Consider the following 14,260-nt stretch of genomic DNA (forward strand, 5'->3'; position numbering starts at 1 on the left):
CTCCCAGTGCATGCTGGGAAAGGCTTCAAGCCCCTGTCACCCTGAGGACGCCACAGGTGGAGACCGGAATCCCTGCTTAATGCTCCTCGTCTCTGCTTGTGGGAACGCGGCCACTAACAAATTCTGCTCAGTCCTAACTTTTCTCCCCCACTTAAATTATCCGCTGACTCTGCTCAAACCACAGCCACTACGGCGAAATTAAAATGAGATGCTGTAGGTTTTATGTTCTATTCATGAAGCTTTGCTTTTCTATAAATGCATTTATGTAATATTGTAACGCGGGCTAGATATTAAGAAGTGTGGGTTTTCTAGTAAAGTACCTTCAAATGGCTTATTCACACACTGGAGCCGAGCTGGGTGTTTGTGCGTGTCCTACACCTGTGCTCCGCTCACGCTGGGTCGAGGCCAGCGCCCGCGTCGCGCTGCAGCGTGTCACACAGGCCTAATTAGCGCTGGCTCCCTTTCAAAGCTCTGCCGCCACGTTCCGCTGTTGCTGTTTCTCTCGGCACCTAAATGCATAACTCTCGGTTGCATGATTGGACTTTTAAGCTATTTATATGCCCATTCATCCCCTGTTTATTGGAAGCAACAGGTTCACACCCCTTCACTTGGAGGTTGTCAAAAGTCCTCCTGCGAAATGAAGCAAGTCGCTAATTGAAGTGGATGAGGCAGGTGGAGGCAAATTAGCAGCGGCAAAGGAAAAGGCTGCAGCGTCAGCGAATGATGATTCCTCTGAAGGTTCAGCAGCGCGAGGGTGGAATTTAGCTTTAAGCCCACGATGTTGCAGGAAAAAAAGTCAAACACAACAAAAGGTAAATCTAAATCAAACACTCAGGTTCCCAGGGAGCGTGGAGTTAATTAATCTGCCGCGCCGCAACACATGTCTGCGAGCGATTTGAACAGAAAGAAATTTAATCTGCCAAAATCAAGAGGGATCAGCGCGAGCAAAAAGGCGCGGGTCGGTCCGTGAGCGGGCGAAGAGGTTCTCTGGTCCGACGGTGGCCTTGTGAATACAAAACCCACAGGATCACCGCTGGTTCTGAGCAGAATAAAAAGCCCACTCTGTCAAAGCTGCGAGCTGAAAACCCATTTTTTCCGAGAGTGGCCTTGACGAAAGCCACAATGCAGCCGAGCACAGAACCATTTTATTTGACAGCTGACGAAGTCCAAACAAGTAGGAGCAGCACGAGGCCGCGCTTTATCACCTGAGCATCTTTAATAATGTTAGATCTGTAATAATAATATATGTGGGTCTAATATCTGGGAAGCAGCCTCACGCTCGTCTCCGCCGCTAACGAGGATTATTCCTCCTCCAGGAGTTTCACGGAGTTTACAGTGTCAGACAAATCCTCAGGGCCCCCGAATCAGTCAATAGGCCACATTTTAATCCTCGAGAACATAATGTACATTAGAATTAGCATTTATATTCTGCGCCTGTGAACGGCATTGTGCGGCTACGGACGCGGTTGATGCAGTAGAATCTCCACTGGCGAGAAAATCCTCGCAGGAAGCTGAATGTGCTGATTTAAATACTTTCCTGTGTTTCCCACTGTCATTGTCTGAAAGGATAATTTGCTAAGTTTTAAAGAGAATAGTCTCCAGTATATGAAACATAATTATAATATACCCACAAGGTTGATTACACTTTAAGTAGGTCACCATAAACTAGACGCGTCTGTTTTATTCATTACTGTTTTCATTATTTGTGTTGTGCCGCTGCGGTAATTCACGGGTTGCTTTATTGCCAAGCAGCTAAGGTCATCACACGATGCCGCGGCACAGATTCCACTCAGCCATTCTGCACTTCCTCACTTTATATCATCCTATTCCACGGCAGACACAAGACAAGCAATCAAATCGGGCCCAGTCGAAACGCGGCCCGAGGCGCCGAGTGAATGAGTCTTTTTAAGAGCGCTGCACTTTGTTTTTTTTTAGTCTATATTCGTTTTTTGAAATAAAATTATGAGTTTAGAATTCTGTGCTGGGGGAGGGATGCAGCAAACGAGACAAATATGGATTGACATTTTACAATAATTGCTTATTTTTATGCCCTTTGCCCTCATGTGATGCCAGGCCTGGAGGCACAGGGATATCAAATGTTTGCTCTAATTATTTAGACCACAGAAAGCACTTATCATGCGGCTGCTCCTCCAGGGACGCACGCGCAGGCCTGGCGCTGATGGCCGGCGATGGCCTTTTGAAAGTCACAAATTTTGGAAATTCATTGCGGCACTGTAATTAGGAGGCACGGTGAAAGTGTGTAAGTTCAACACAGAGTCAAAGATTGATCCCTTAAATAAAATGGAACGTGTTCAAAGTGTGCGGAAGAAACAACACAATGGAGCTTTGCTTTTGTAAGTCCTGTCAAATTTCCATGTTTGACATTCAGAGTCTAATGCGTGGAGCTGTTTTACATTGTATAGGGAATGGTGGATTAAAAAAAAAACGTTCATGGTTGTCATGGCGACGTGATGAATGCAACTGATGTAGACAGTATTTGAGAACATGCCTCGATAGCGCTCTGCCAAAGACACAAATCAGCGACGCCGTCCTGAAGCGCGCTCTTGGCCGGCAGCGCTCGCCGTCGTCAGCCAGTAAATACACCCTGATCCGCGGAAAATCTGTCACCCTGGACGCCTCCCCAGCGCCTCGCGTCTCCTCCCCATCGTGGAGACGAGCGGCTCGGCGGCACCGACGTTCGTGACCGCTGCTCGAAGCAAACTCCTGTCTTGGACGGCGTCGTGGCAGTTAATCTTTACTTGTGAACACGTTTCAAAGGTTAAAGACATCGAAACCGAGCCATAGAAAGGAACTGGGTTGGACACAGTACCTGGGTTGCCATGACGACGCCCAGCGGACGTTCGATGATGTAGCCTTAAAAATCTCCAATTTAAACAAGCATTTCAATCGTTCCCGCCGCCCGCCTTGTTTTGCTCAACAAACACGGGCACCAGACGCTTTTAGAGGATGAATTATTCCGTAATTGTGTGTAACTTCACCCTTGACACTGACATTTGTGAGCTTTTCCAAAGATCATAATCACCTCCAGCTTTTTCCATGTCTTGCTCCCGCTGAGGACCCAGAGGGGTGTGTAGCTCGTGTGAGTGTGCAGGCGCTGTGTCCGTCTAACCCCGGAAAAAAATTGATTGTAGCAATCAAGAGTCAAGGCTGGACCCGCTGCAGGAGCCGGGTTCTGGAGAATTGGTTTAAATTTACACACACTCGCGCGCGTGTGTGCGCGTGCGTGCGTGCGTGCGTGCGTGCGTGCGTGCGTGCGTGCGTGCGTGCGTGCGTGTGTGTGTGTGTGTGTGCGCCTGCGAGCCATGCACACGGGCGCCGGTGCTTTTATGAAGTGAATGAGTGTGTTCATAACCTCACACCCCCTGCAGCTCCCACCTCCGGGTGATGCTGAACATAAGAATGTGTTGCTGGTCAATTTAGCCGGGGAAAGCGGGTTTAAACGACTTTGGTGGTTTTACACCAGCTCAGCTGTTCACCTCCTAAATGCTCATTTGCTAATTAGTCCTGCTGCTTATGACCAACAGGCTTCGTTGAGACTTTGAACCACAGCCCTACTGTTCCTGGACGCTTCCTGTGACGGGAGACGTCTTCCTGTGGGCTGTTTGTGTTTAATATTGTTAATGCAGCCGCTGAGTTCCAGGGCTCTGTCGCTGCTAGTGACTGTTTGCTCTGTCAATATTTGACGAGTAGCAGGACAAATCCTCAGAGTGAGAGGTCAGAAATGAAACCTTGGTTTGTTTAGTGATTCAATCACACACAGTAATGTTTCACATACAGTTGTGATTAGTGCAGAACCAAGCACTTGTTCTGCAGATGACTGGACCAGTAAAGCTGACGATTGAGTAACAGCTTTGTCGTACACTTACATACTGTACTGTTTGGATTCTCAACTGGCTGCTTTGAAAAAGTAAAAACAGAATCAGGCCGAATGTTTTCCTTGTTCTGTCCAAACACACCTTCAGGCGATCTTGTATCAATTTGTTACTGGCGTGATGTAAATAATATCAGTAATCTCAGGTTTTGACAGGACATGAATCGACCTTGTCTGCGGCGGCGCCGAGTGCACACACATGCGGAGACGAGTCCCCGGCCCGGTGACAGCTGCCAGTCATTGTCACTGGGAGCCCAGCGCCGTCGCTCACTGTCACTGTTGGAGAGCGAGGCAACATGCAAATACTGGGGCGGGTTCAGATTCCGGCAGATACAGTATGGGAGGATGGAGACTGGAAACTCAGCCGTTCACCTCCCAGTTCAACAGTATATAACACATATGTAACCAAGATGGAAAGTCACCATCACGGATTAAAGATTTAACCAAATATTTTAAATATTAAGCCCATGAAATTAGCAAAATTTGAATAACTGACGTTAATTCCTTCCCAGTTCAGACAGTTGTTGAGCAGCATCGGGCTTTGTCCAGACGCAGCGTCGTGCATGTGGTGGTGCAGTGGTGTTAAACCCCTGCAGCCGGGTCGGCCGGCAGCTAAACCGCGTGAAGGCTGGGCGTGTCCGTCTGACCCGGCGCCGTCGTCCCTGCCTCCCGCCCACCGGCAGCCGGGATGAGCTCCAGCCTCGTGGCGCCGACGCTTTGCTTGAGGTCCGACGTGGCAGCTCCCGTCCAAACGCGCACCACCCCTGTGAACGATCACGTTCTCCTGCGCTGAGGCAGCAGCTGGCTTCGTTTCTCCAGCTCGTCTCTTCGACGAACAATAAGTGAAAAGAATGTCCTTAAAATAAGAATTTAATGGGAAATTGCCAAGACAATAGCAAGTAACCTTCAAAGGCTGATAAGGGACTGATCCCTCCAGCTGTGCGAAGCCTGGACACAGATTAAATGCTGATAACAAAATTAAGCGAGTCTATTCCTGCGGTAGCCATCCTCCAGCAGCTCCACGCAGGCAAGGTTAGTCATAATTGATTGAAAGCCTTCCTCCACCTCCCGTGCCCTCTTGCTCCCCATCGTAGCGGCGAGGACGGCGCTGAAAGCCCGCTGACGGCTTCCTCTCCCACCGCTTCCGTCTGCTGGGTGGTTCTGTCAACAGATCATCCCGTCCCGCTGCGAATGAAATCAAACCCGAGGTGTCTCTGCCCGATCCACTGTCATTTCTCATTAAAGAGATATGAATCACTCCTGACACCATGTAATTGGTAAATGGTAATTTCTGAGAGGAAATTCTGGGAGTGCGAGACAAAATCCCATTTTGGATTTGAGATCGGAAGAATTATGACAAGAAGCGAAGGCTGGAGCTTAACGGCCTCTTCCCACTGTCTTCCTTTATTATATCTGATAGCCAAGGATTTCACTTGCTCAGGAAGTGGAGACATTGCTTATCCAGGTACCCTTAAATAATGACACCTCTGGGTTTTAATATCATTTGCTATACATCAATTCTCTGTCCTTTAAACTCTGCTTTTACAAAGGAAACGTTTTCATTGATTCAAACTTGAAAGGAGAGCTCAGTTCTCCTTCTCCCTGTCGGATAAATCAGGGAGAACGAGAGAACGTGTAAGACTGTGTTGCTTTTGTAGGTATTTACGTTCACACACACCTGGACTGTTTGGAAGAACGTCCCATGATTTCAGGTCCTGATTAAAGGACTGATTAATCAAGCGCACCTCTTGCAAATTAGCATTAACTTATGGAGATAAAAGCAGAGATGAGACGAGCAGGGTTCCAGCAATTAGGAACCTATTGCTGCACAAAGACCCCCAGAGGGAAGACAGTGGAACCAGAGACGTCTAATTGGTTTCAGGTTGGTTTTCCATTTGTTAGAACACACATGTGCCAGTTCGCTGCTTTAGCTCCAGCTTCATCCCCACCTAATCAGCTGCCTGATGTTTTCTGGATCAACATTGCTTTTCATTACCTTCAGCGTTGCACCTTCTGTGGGAGCCGTGCAGCGTGACGGGCCGACGCATGACTTCCCTTCAAGAAAATAAATGAGGTATGAGCTGTTTGATTGGGTGGACGCGTCCGCATCTGGATCACAGCTCGCACCAGAACAGTGGGTGGTGCCACCGGGGTGAGAGGGAGCTGGTGGTTTGGGGGGGAACATCCACACCGGGGGAAGAATGTCTGATTACAGTGCTCGCGATTAGTCCAAGCTGTTCATGAGGTGAGATCAAAAATAATATGAATTCAGACTAAACCACAAGTATTTGTCATGCTATGTCTTAAAAAGAAGCCTGAACAATCAGCTGTACTTTGAAAGGTCTACTATTAAATTCCTGATGAGAAATAATTTGATGAAGAAATGATTGTGAATTTAAGAAAACCCTGAGGGACGTAATTGGTCGTCTTTTGCACCTCAACCAGTTGGAACCAGTACGAGCATTAATCTCTGCAACTTTTTCTTCGCAACCATTCAAAACTATTCCGAATCGCCGGCTTGGTGGCGTAAATGGGATTTAAATAACTATGTCACAGTCTGTTAGAGGATCCCTAGACGATGCTCAACTGGTGCAGAGCCGCGCGGCGCGCTGTGGTCAATCCCTCAAACTGAGCCTCAGATGAAAACTGCTAATGTGATACGGAGGAGAAAAAGTGCTAATAATGAGCCGAGCCAATCTAACCCGGCACAATGGTTCATTGACATGATTAGAAGTAAATAAAGTAATTACCCGCTGCAGTTTGACAAAGCTGCTGCATATAAATAAGCATCATTACAGTGGATGGGTTTGCTGAGCTTTTTTACCTTTTGCTGGGAAGTGATTTTGATCTAAATTGATTGCTTTGGGATTATCCAGGATTTATTAAATATTAAGGCATTGACTTTCACTAATGTAGATAATTAGGGTTTATTCAAAGTCAAAACGAAATTGGCATAAAATGTGCATGGAAAGTGATTCATTACTGAGCTACTAGTCAATTCATCAATTCTGATTTTCATTGTGTATCATAATTAAGAATGCTTGAGTTGAATTGATGTAGTTAAAAACTCTCATTATGGTCTTATTTGGATTAACAAATACATTCTGAAATGCGCTGAAACGGGGCTTTGACGGAATAATATCAGTTCAGTCACAGCAAAATATTAATTGATTACAGCTGTAATCAACAGCGGAGCTGCTGAGAAGGCAAACAACACCAGCAACTGAACTTAGACTGGCACATTTGGTCTCACGTTTTTTGGTTTTTGCACAGGACATTTGCAGTTTATCGTTGAAGAGCCTCCACGTGGCTTCTCCTGACCTTGTCCACACTTTTTTGACCATCATAATGTTTTCATCAGGAAACTTAAAACATATGATGTAAACCAGAGATGACCTACTGTGCTGCAGTGTCCTTGAACGCCTCACACAGTACGTTCTTTCACCAAATACCTTCAAATGCTAAAGGAACGGCGGCGGTGACGGCGCGTGGCGTCACCCACAGATAATCAGCCTACAGATAAGGTGCACGCGCCGTGTTCCAGGCACAAACCTGGGCTCTGTCAGGTGCAGCGCCATGGCAACAGCAGCAGGAAGGTATCGGAGCAGCTCCTTGTGAGGAGTCGAGTGCCGGAGCTGGCAGCACATCGCTCACATTGTGGCGCTGGCTGGGACTCGAGCGCCTCGCTCCTGGTTGTGATTGGTGATTAGCAACTGTTTTGTCCCGGCCCCAATCTGAGTAATGGGAATGAAAACTCCCCTGCTGGTGCTTGGGAGTTAATCACACAACAATGGGAAGGTGGGGATGAAAGGGGATGGGGATGGATGGAGGCTTCTCAGGAGAAGGCCCCAAGTTTAATTGCCTTTGGATAATCTTATTGTCTGGTGGCCTGACTCCCGCCCCATCCTTCACTCTCTGCGCCGGGTTTTAGGCGTCAGGTTACCGATTCAGCAGCTATGGCCGCACGCCGGAGGACGACGGCTGGTGATAATCAGCGTCCTTAGGAGACTGCTTCACAGGCCGCTGCCTTGTTGGTGCTTTGAGCCGGGCGCTCGCTCCTTCCACCAGCTGTATTTACATCCCTGCTTTTCCTCCACGGCTCCCGTGTAGCCAATAAGTTTTTCACAGCCTGAACGGATTGAAGCCGGCACATAAACAGATATCGGCCATAAAAAGAACTATTGTGGCAGCTTACTACGAGTCTGGTGTTTACATGACCAGGCAACCCTAAAATAATGAAGCACAGAGCCGAGTGCTTTATGGTATTAATACCCTGACGTGACCTCAATTAAAAATACACTGAAATGCTGCCTTGATCCATGTTGCTCTCACATTATTCCCATAATTGCCTCAGCTTTAAAGTGTTGGTTTGTAAACAGAGGCGGCAGCAGCGTTTTCAGCTGCATTATTACACTTATCACATACTTTCTAATTGGTCGGCGTTGCACGTCGCATTGTGCCATGATCTGATAACCGAGCAGCCGTCGTCTGCTGCTCATCTGCCAGCTGTTGATCACAATTACAACTTTTGTGCTTCTGGGTCCAGTTGGACAAACCCGCGCTGGCCGAGGACCTGCCAGAACCATAGTCAGGACTCAGGACCTTCTTGTGTCAGATCGTTTCCTCGTGTGTTCTGAGGAGGTGCAGGCAGATCAGGTGGACAGGTGTTTGTCTCTGTTTGGACGTGACTCATGATTCTTGACTGGATCATGTTTGTTGGCTGTGGCATAATGTGGTGGAGCTGTTGTTGGCAAGTGAATTCTGGGATGTTTGTCACTGTGCAGCTTGTTTAGCTCGGTTTAGTCCAGATCACACTCAGTTCCAATGGTGGAGAAATTGTGTTTATTTAAAGTTAATTAAAGGGAAAAGTAAATGTGTTTTTTGGTGATTTGATGTCAGAGAGAAAGTTTTGTGTAACTTGAAGGAGTTCAGAGCTGTTTTCAAGAATGAGAAAATGAAAAGTTCTTCTTATCGTCGTCTGGCCAGAATTTCACCTGCAGTACTTCGCTTCTTCTGCTTTTGCATTTTATTTTTCAGATTTTTTTGATTTTTCAGTTCAATTCAAGCAGTTATTGATTGTGAATGGAGTGACTGTCATGGAGCACAACTGTAAATAAACCAAAACGGGCCCGACTTAACGCCCTGTAGTGTGGCTGGAGGACCCGGCCCACGCTGGTTCTGGTTCAGGCCACGCTCTCAGGCAGTAAACACACACAAACACTAGACCACAATAAGTTTGAGGTGATGGTTTTCTGAAGCCAGAACGCATCCAGTCCAACGGTTCATCTTCACCGCAGGAGAAGTGAAATGACAGCTGAAATGAAAGCTGCTCCCTCCGAGCACTATTTTGTTTTTAGCACATGAATTTGAAGTAAGACCAGAAGTAGTTTTCACCTACTGGAACATCTGAGGGTAGATTCTGAAGACAGCGCTCGCAGTTCCAAATTTAACACCTTAGAAAGTCTGCAGATGGCAGGTCCTTCTTTTATTCAGAGGTGGTTTTCTTCATAAAAGCCCAGCTAAGAGCTTCTGCAACGCGCTTTGAATGGGGGCTGAATAAAAATCCTCAGAGATGGTTATGCAGGTCGGGTTCAGCGCCGCTGGGCCGCGCTGGGTAAACTCTGCACAGAAGCACCAAGTTTTCTGCCTTTTCCCACAAAAAAAATGTGACTGTTCCCCGGCGCTGCTTTGTTATAAAGAATTCAAGCCTTGCTAAGAGGGAACTGCCACCTGCAGACTTCCTGGAGATGTTATATTTGGTGATGTAAAACGTGTTCACGTCACATCCAGCCAGGACCGAGTGGTACATCTCTACAGAATGTCTGCAGGAAGTATCTGCTTCGATCTGTCAGCCGTGGCTGCAGTGGTCTACCAATTACAGCTGTGAGAAGCGAGCAGCTGTCTGCGCTATACAGACGTCTGTGCGACCATGTCTCATCCTGCATTACGTACGTATCCCAGTGTAAAAATGTGATGTTGCACAGAGAGAGACACGGATAAAATACAGAATAAAGATTGAAGCAGCGGAGGAAAGGATTTCATACTCGGAGATGAAAGAGATTCATTACAGCCTCCATTAAATGATCCATGGGACGGTGGCTCAGAGCCAGGGACAGTGTGGTGACAGCGTGGTGACTGTGTGGTGATCAGAATCAGATACAGACTCTGTACTGGGGGCTGAGTGCATTTCAAGTGACATCCAAGCTGCTTCTCGCTGCGAAGGAGAAGAATGGACCGAGCCAGGAGGAAATAGACGGCGTTATTAGATCCCACTGTGAATTACAACTTACAAAGGCGCTTCTTAAGGCAGCGAGGCCCTTCCACAGCCTCCACCCTAAAGGTTTTTAGATCCTTGAGATGGCCAAGGTCGCAACATACTGTATGGAGGAGTTCAAGGGCAAATGTGGCTCAAGTCATAATTTGAATTAATGTTGTTGTAGGAAATATGTGACTAGTTGGAGAGCAGATAATTGAACAATGTCGTTTTGGTTAAAGTAATTTTAGAAAAGCGTCTGAGTCTGAGTCCTGAGTTTCACACACATTTCCCTTTTGATGAGTCCATCACTTCACACATCAAAGGTCTGACGTCAGCCCTGTTGCTCTCGTGCACATCTGTATGCAGATGTTGCCTGGTGGCCTCCACACATCTGGTCTGTGCCACCAACAGAGAGTATCCTCACTGTGTTTCTGTTTGTGCTGCTGAGGAACGGCGTCATCCTTGTCTCATAAAGCGCTTTATGACTGGAGGATGATTGAGTTGATCAAGAGGAGTTACAGTAGCGGATCACTTTTGTCGCTACCGCCTGTGATTACCAGCAAATCAGCACGCTGCGGTTAACGTGAGTCAACACTGGATCCTAATTAGTCTCCTAATGGCACTTCACTCGCTCGCCAAGTCTGAAGCTATGGAGTCACTGGTGCCAAGCGCTAATCAGCCCAACATCAGCATCATGTTGTCCTGGACGTACAGGAGGCCACTCCAATGCTGACCTGAGAGCAGCTGGGACGTCGATGGTCCTGGGACACGTTCTGTTGAGTTGTGTAGGCTGCATGTGATTGATCCAGATGTGCCCTCATAGAAAATTAGAGAATAAATCTATTTCCTATGGATTAGAATGTTGGATGCCCCAAAGCTAAAATCACACATTTCCGCTCGGTTGGTCTCATGTGGACATTTGTTCATGTGGGAATTGAACCTTTTCTGCATTAAACATGTTCTAACTTCTCTTTATTTAGGCTTCACTTGCTCCGAGCTCTGACTTTTTCACTCATGAGGGTTTTGCCTGTGAAGAAAAAACATCTTTCCTCAGTGACTCACTGGTTTTAAAATTTTAAATAAACTCATAAATAAATACATAAGTGAATGTCCAAATCAGCTGGAATGTCCTTACCTCCTTCGGTAGCAAGCTAACAAGCGTTTATGGTCTGCTGCCACGAGTTTCACACTAATTCAACTCTCAAAATCTGATCCTATTAAAATTCTGAGTTTTGCTGAGTTTCAGAAATGCAGCGTTTTCATGAATTATGAATCACATTATCCGGACGAGCAGCATCTCACATGCATCATAGGTTTGTTAGGTAACACACCACTGTTGTTGTTTTAAAAGCTGCATTACACGTTTGGTGTTAACGAGGTTTTAAATATGAAAAACAAACTTCACGGCAGAACGGAAACAATCTCACATCGTGCTGCAAGTAAACAGATCCAGACCGAGACGCGGGCAGAATGACTGCACGGTGCGTCATCCTCTGAGTCAGTCATTCTACGATCACTTGTCCAATTATTCTCCAGTCCACAAAGCCCAGCAGTGAAAGTTTGCTCGTTCGATACCCAGTAGGTGTAATTTTGCAAAACTTTATTGGCCTGGTCAACTTCTGCCAAAGGCAACAGACGGTCTCGACATACAAATGGTGGATGTGCAGCTTAGTTATTTATAGAGACGTGGAAAGAGCTGAGAGTGAAATGAAATGTTTTTTTTTTTCCCTTTAAAGCTGCACTAATCAAAGTCTTTGTGCTGGTGTGGGGTTAGCATGCCTTGTTTTTATTGATGGGAGTTACTGTATCACCAGACTTTGGAGCATTTTAGTGCCTTTCAGTTTGTTTTGGTGTATTTTTTTAAATCACAACTTTCAACTGTTAGACCGTCGTCTGAATGAGCTGCGAGAAACCGTCGGAATCAATTAAATGTCACCATTTAGCTGTGACATCACCTGAAGTAAAGAGCTTCAGGTTTTGGTGGAGACCAAAGTACAGCTGCAAAGAAAATAATTAGTAGCCCTTCGATTTGGAAGCCTTTGCTAAAATAATTAAACCATCAGAAATTCTTTCTGTTCCTTCCTTTGCACCTCTGTATATGCTGGGATCTTAGTCATACAGTGATGTTTGAAGTGTTAAAATAATTAAAAACCTAATTAATATTTTTAAAAGTTTAAATGTTTTTGGTAAATGTATGTACTTTACATGTCGTCATCTCCATCTCCCCACAGAACAAAACAGGCATTTTTTTATTTTATTTAAAACAAATAAGACATTTCATGTATTGGTTTTTGAAATAAGGTAACTCTGCATTATATGAAACTGTGGGGCTTAGATGTTATTGTGAAAAATGAATTGATTGTTATACAAATGTTTAAGTGAAAAAAGTTAAGGCTGATTAACGTTAGGGAGAGCCTCGGACTAAAGGGCTTTAGCCCCCTGGTGCCCCCCCTTTGTACACCCCTGTAGGTGTAGTCGTGCTCAGGTGACGGTGATGTCGTTTGTTCAAACCCTACTGCAGCTAAATGTTGATTGGTTAGCTCAATACACTAGCAGAGTTTTTATACAACCGCATCCGTCGCTCTGAGAATGTTTCATTCACACATCTGCATAGAGATGACGCCATATTGAACATGAGCTAAAGGGTAAAGAATGGGCTGATAAAACAGAGGGAAAGGGTCATTAAGCACCAGGTTGGGAGACGCAGAGCGACGGCTTGGGAGGCATAGAGTCCCAACTTCATCAAGATTAATCACTGACATCTGGTGCCTTGGAGGACCTAGTTAGTAACCCTCTGTTTTCCCCCCGGTCGGTGCGTGAATCATCGATGGCAGGCGGAGACGCAGGAAGCACAGCCCCGGATGCCTGTTGTATCTTTTGTCACACTGGGTGACAAAAGTGTGTAATGAGCGAGAGCGAGGGGGTAAAGTGTGTGCAAAAACAACAGGGCCGTATACTTTCATCAGTGTTTCAGTAATGGTCCTCCAAGGACGCTCATAAATCCTTAATATCACATATGAGCGTATCCATGCATCAGTTTAATTAGATGTATGGCTGCTATTTAATGCAAAAGGATAATAACTGTAAATCTGATGCGACTCCAGTGTGTGTGAGCGTGCCAGGTAGCGTAGAGGCAGAAATATTGCAGTGAATTAAAAATAAATAGAAGGTGGGATTGCTTGACACCTGTAGGTTGATTGCAGATCGCACGGAGGAAGATGAATTGACGGTGGAGGGAGGACAGACAGGAAAGGACGTGGGAGAGTGGGGGGTGGGGGGCGGCGGTGAGGGGATGCGGTGTCAAAGGCTTCTCTATTAACTCGGGGCCTGGAGGAGGCTCCTCTTACTCGCGCCCGGTTCTGGCTACACTACATTATTATGTTGCGCGGAGGCCCTGGGCTGCGGCTCATGGAGAGGGTCTGACCCAGATCCACGCCGGCGTCTTCAGACACCATTAGATTTGTTGTTGTTGCAGACGCGGGGACCGGCGCCGCCGCCGCAGCAGCGGCAGCAGCAGAGCAGGTGAGCCGGTCGATGCCGTGATAAGATCGATGATTAGGTCTAAATGAGATAATTACGCGTGTTGGAAGGGGATCCTGAATGCAGCACGGCGGCTTTGTGCTGCCTTTCTATGAGATTGTGACATGAAGACCTCTGTGGTCATTAATTTGTTCTAATGTTGAGCAGTGGCTGTGTTTAGCCCTCAGAGAGCTGGAAATGAAAGGACTGAATGCAGCTACCAGCTATTAGACATATATGAACGAGCGCGTCGCGTTTCCAGCTACTGTCCTGCCGAGTGTTTGATTGGAATGGAGGAGGCTTTTTCTCCTCGCGTGTTTTTGTGCTCCTTGTTTTGCCAGTCTCACATTTTGTTCGTTCCCCCGTGATAGATGTTGCTGCTGGATCATTACCTTTACCAAGCAGTTATATTTGTCTGAAGTTAGCAATGTATCACAAATATCCCGATGATAATAAATCAGCTTAAGGCGGCAGCGCTGAGTTGCTGAGGTCCACAGTAAGAACACACAGCAGCCGATTGCTGGGCCAGAGTCCTGTCAGCTTTGACGAGTATTCCCTCCACTGGAACCAAACTCAATCAATAGCAGAAGCGC

The sequence above is a fragment of the Betta splendens genome, chromosome 4 (genome assembly GCF_900634795.4).
Source record: "Betta splendens chromosome 4, fBetSpl5.4, whole genome shotgun sequence".
Lineage (NCBI taxonomy): Eukaryota > Metazoa > Chordata > Actinopteri > Anabantiformes > Osphronemidae > Betta > Betta splendens.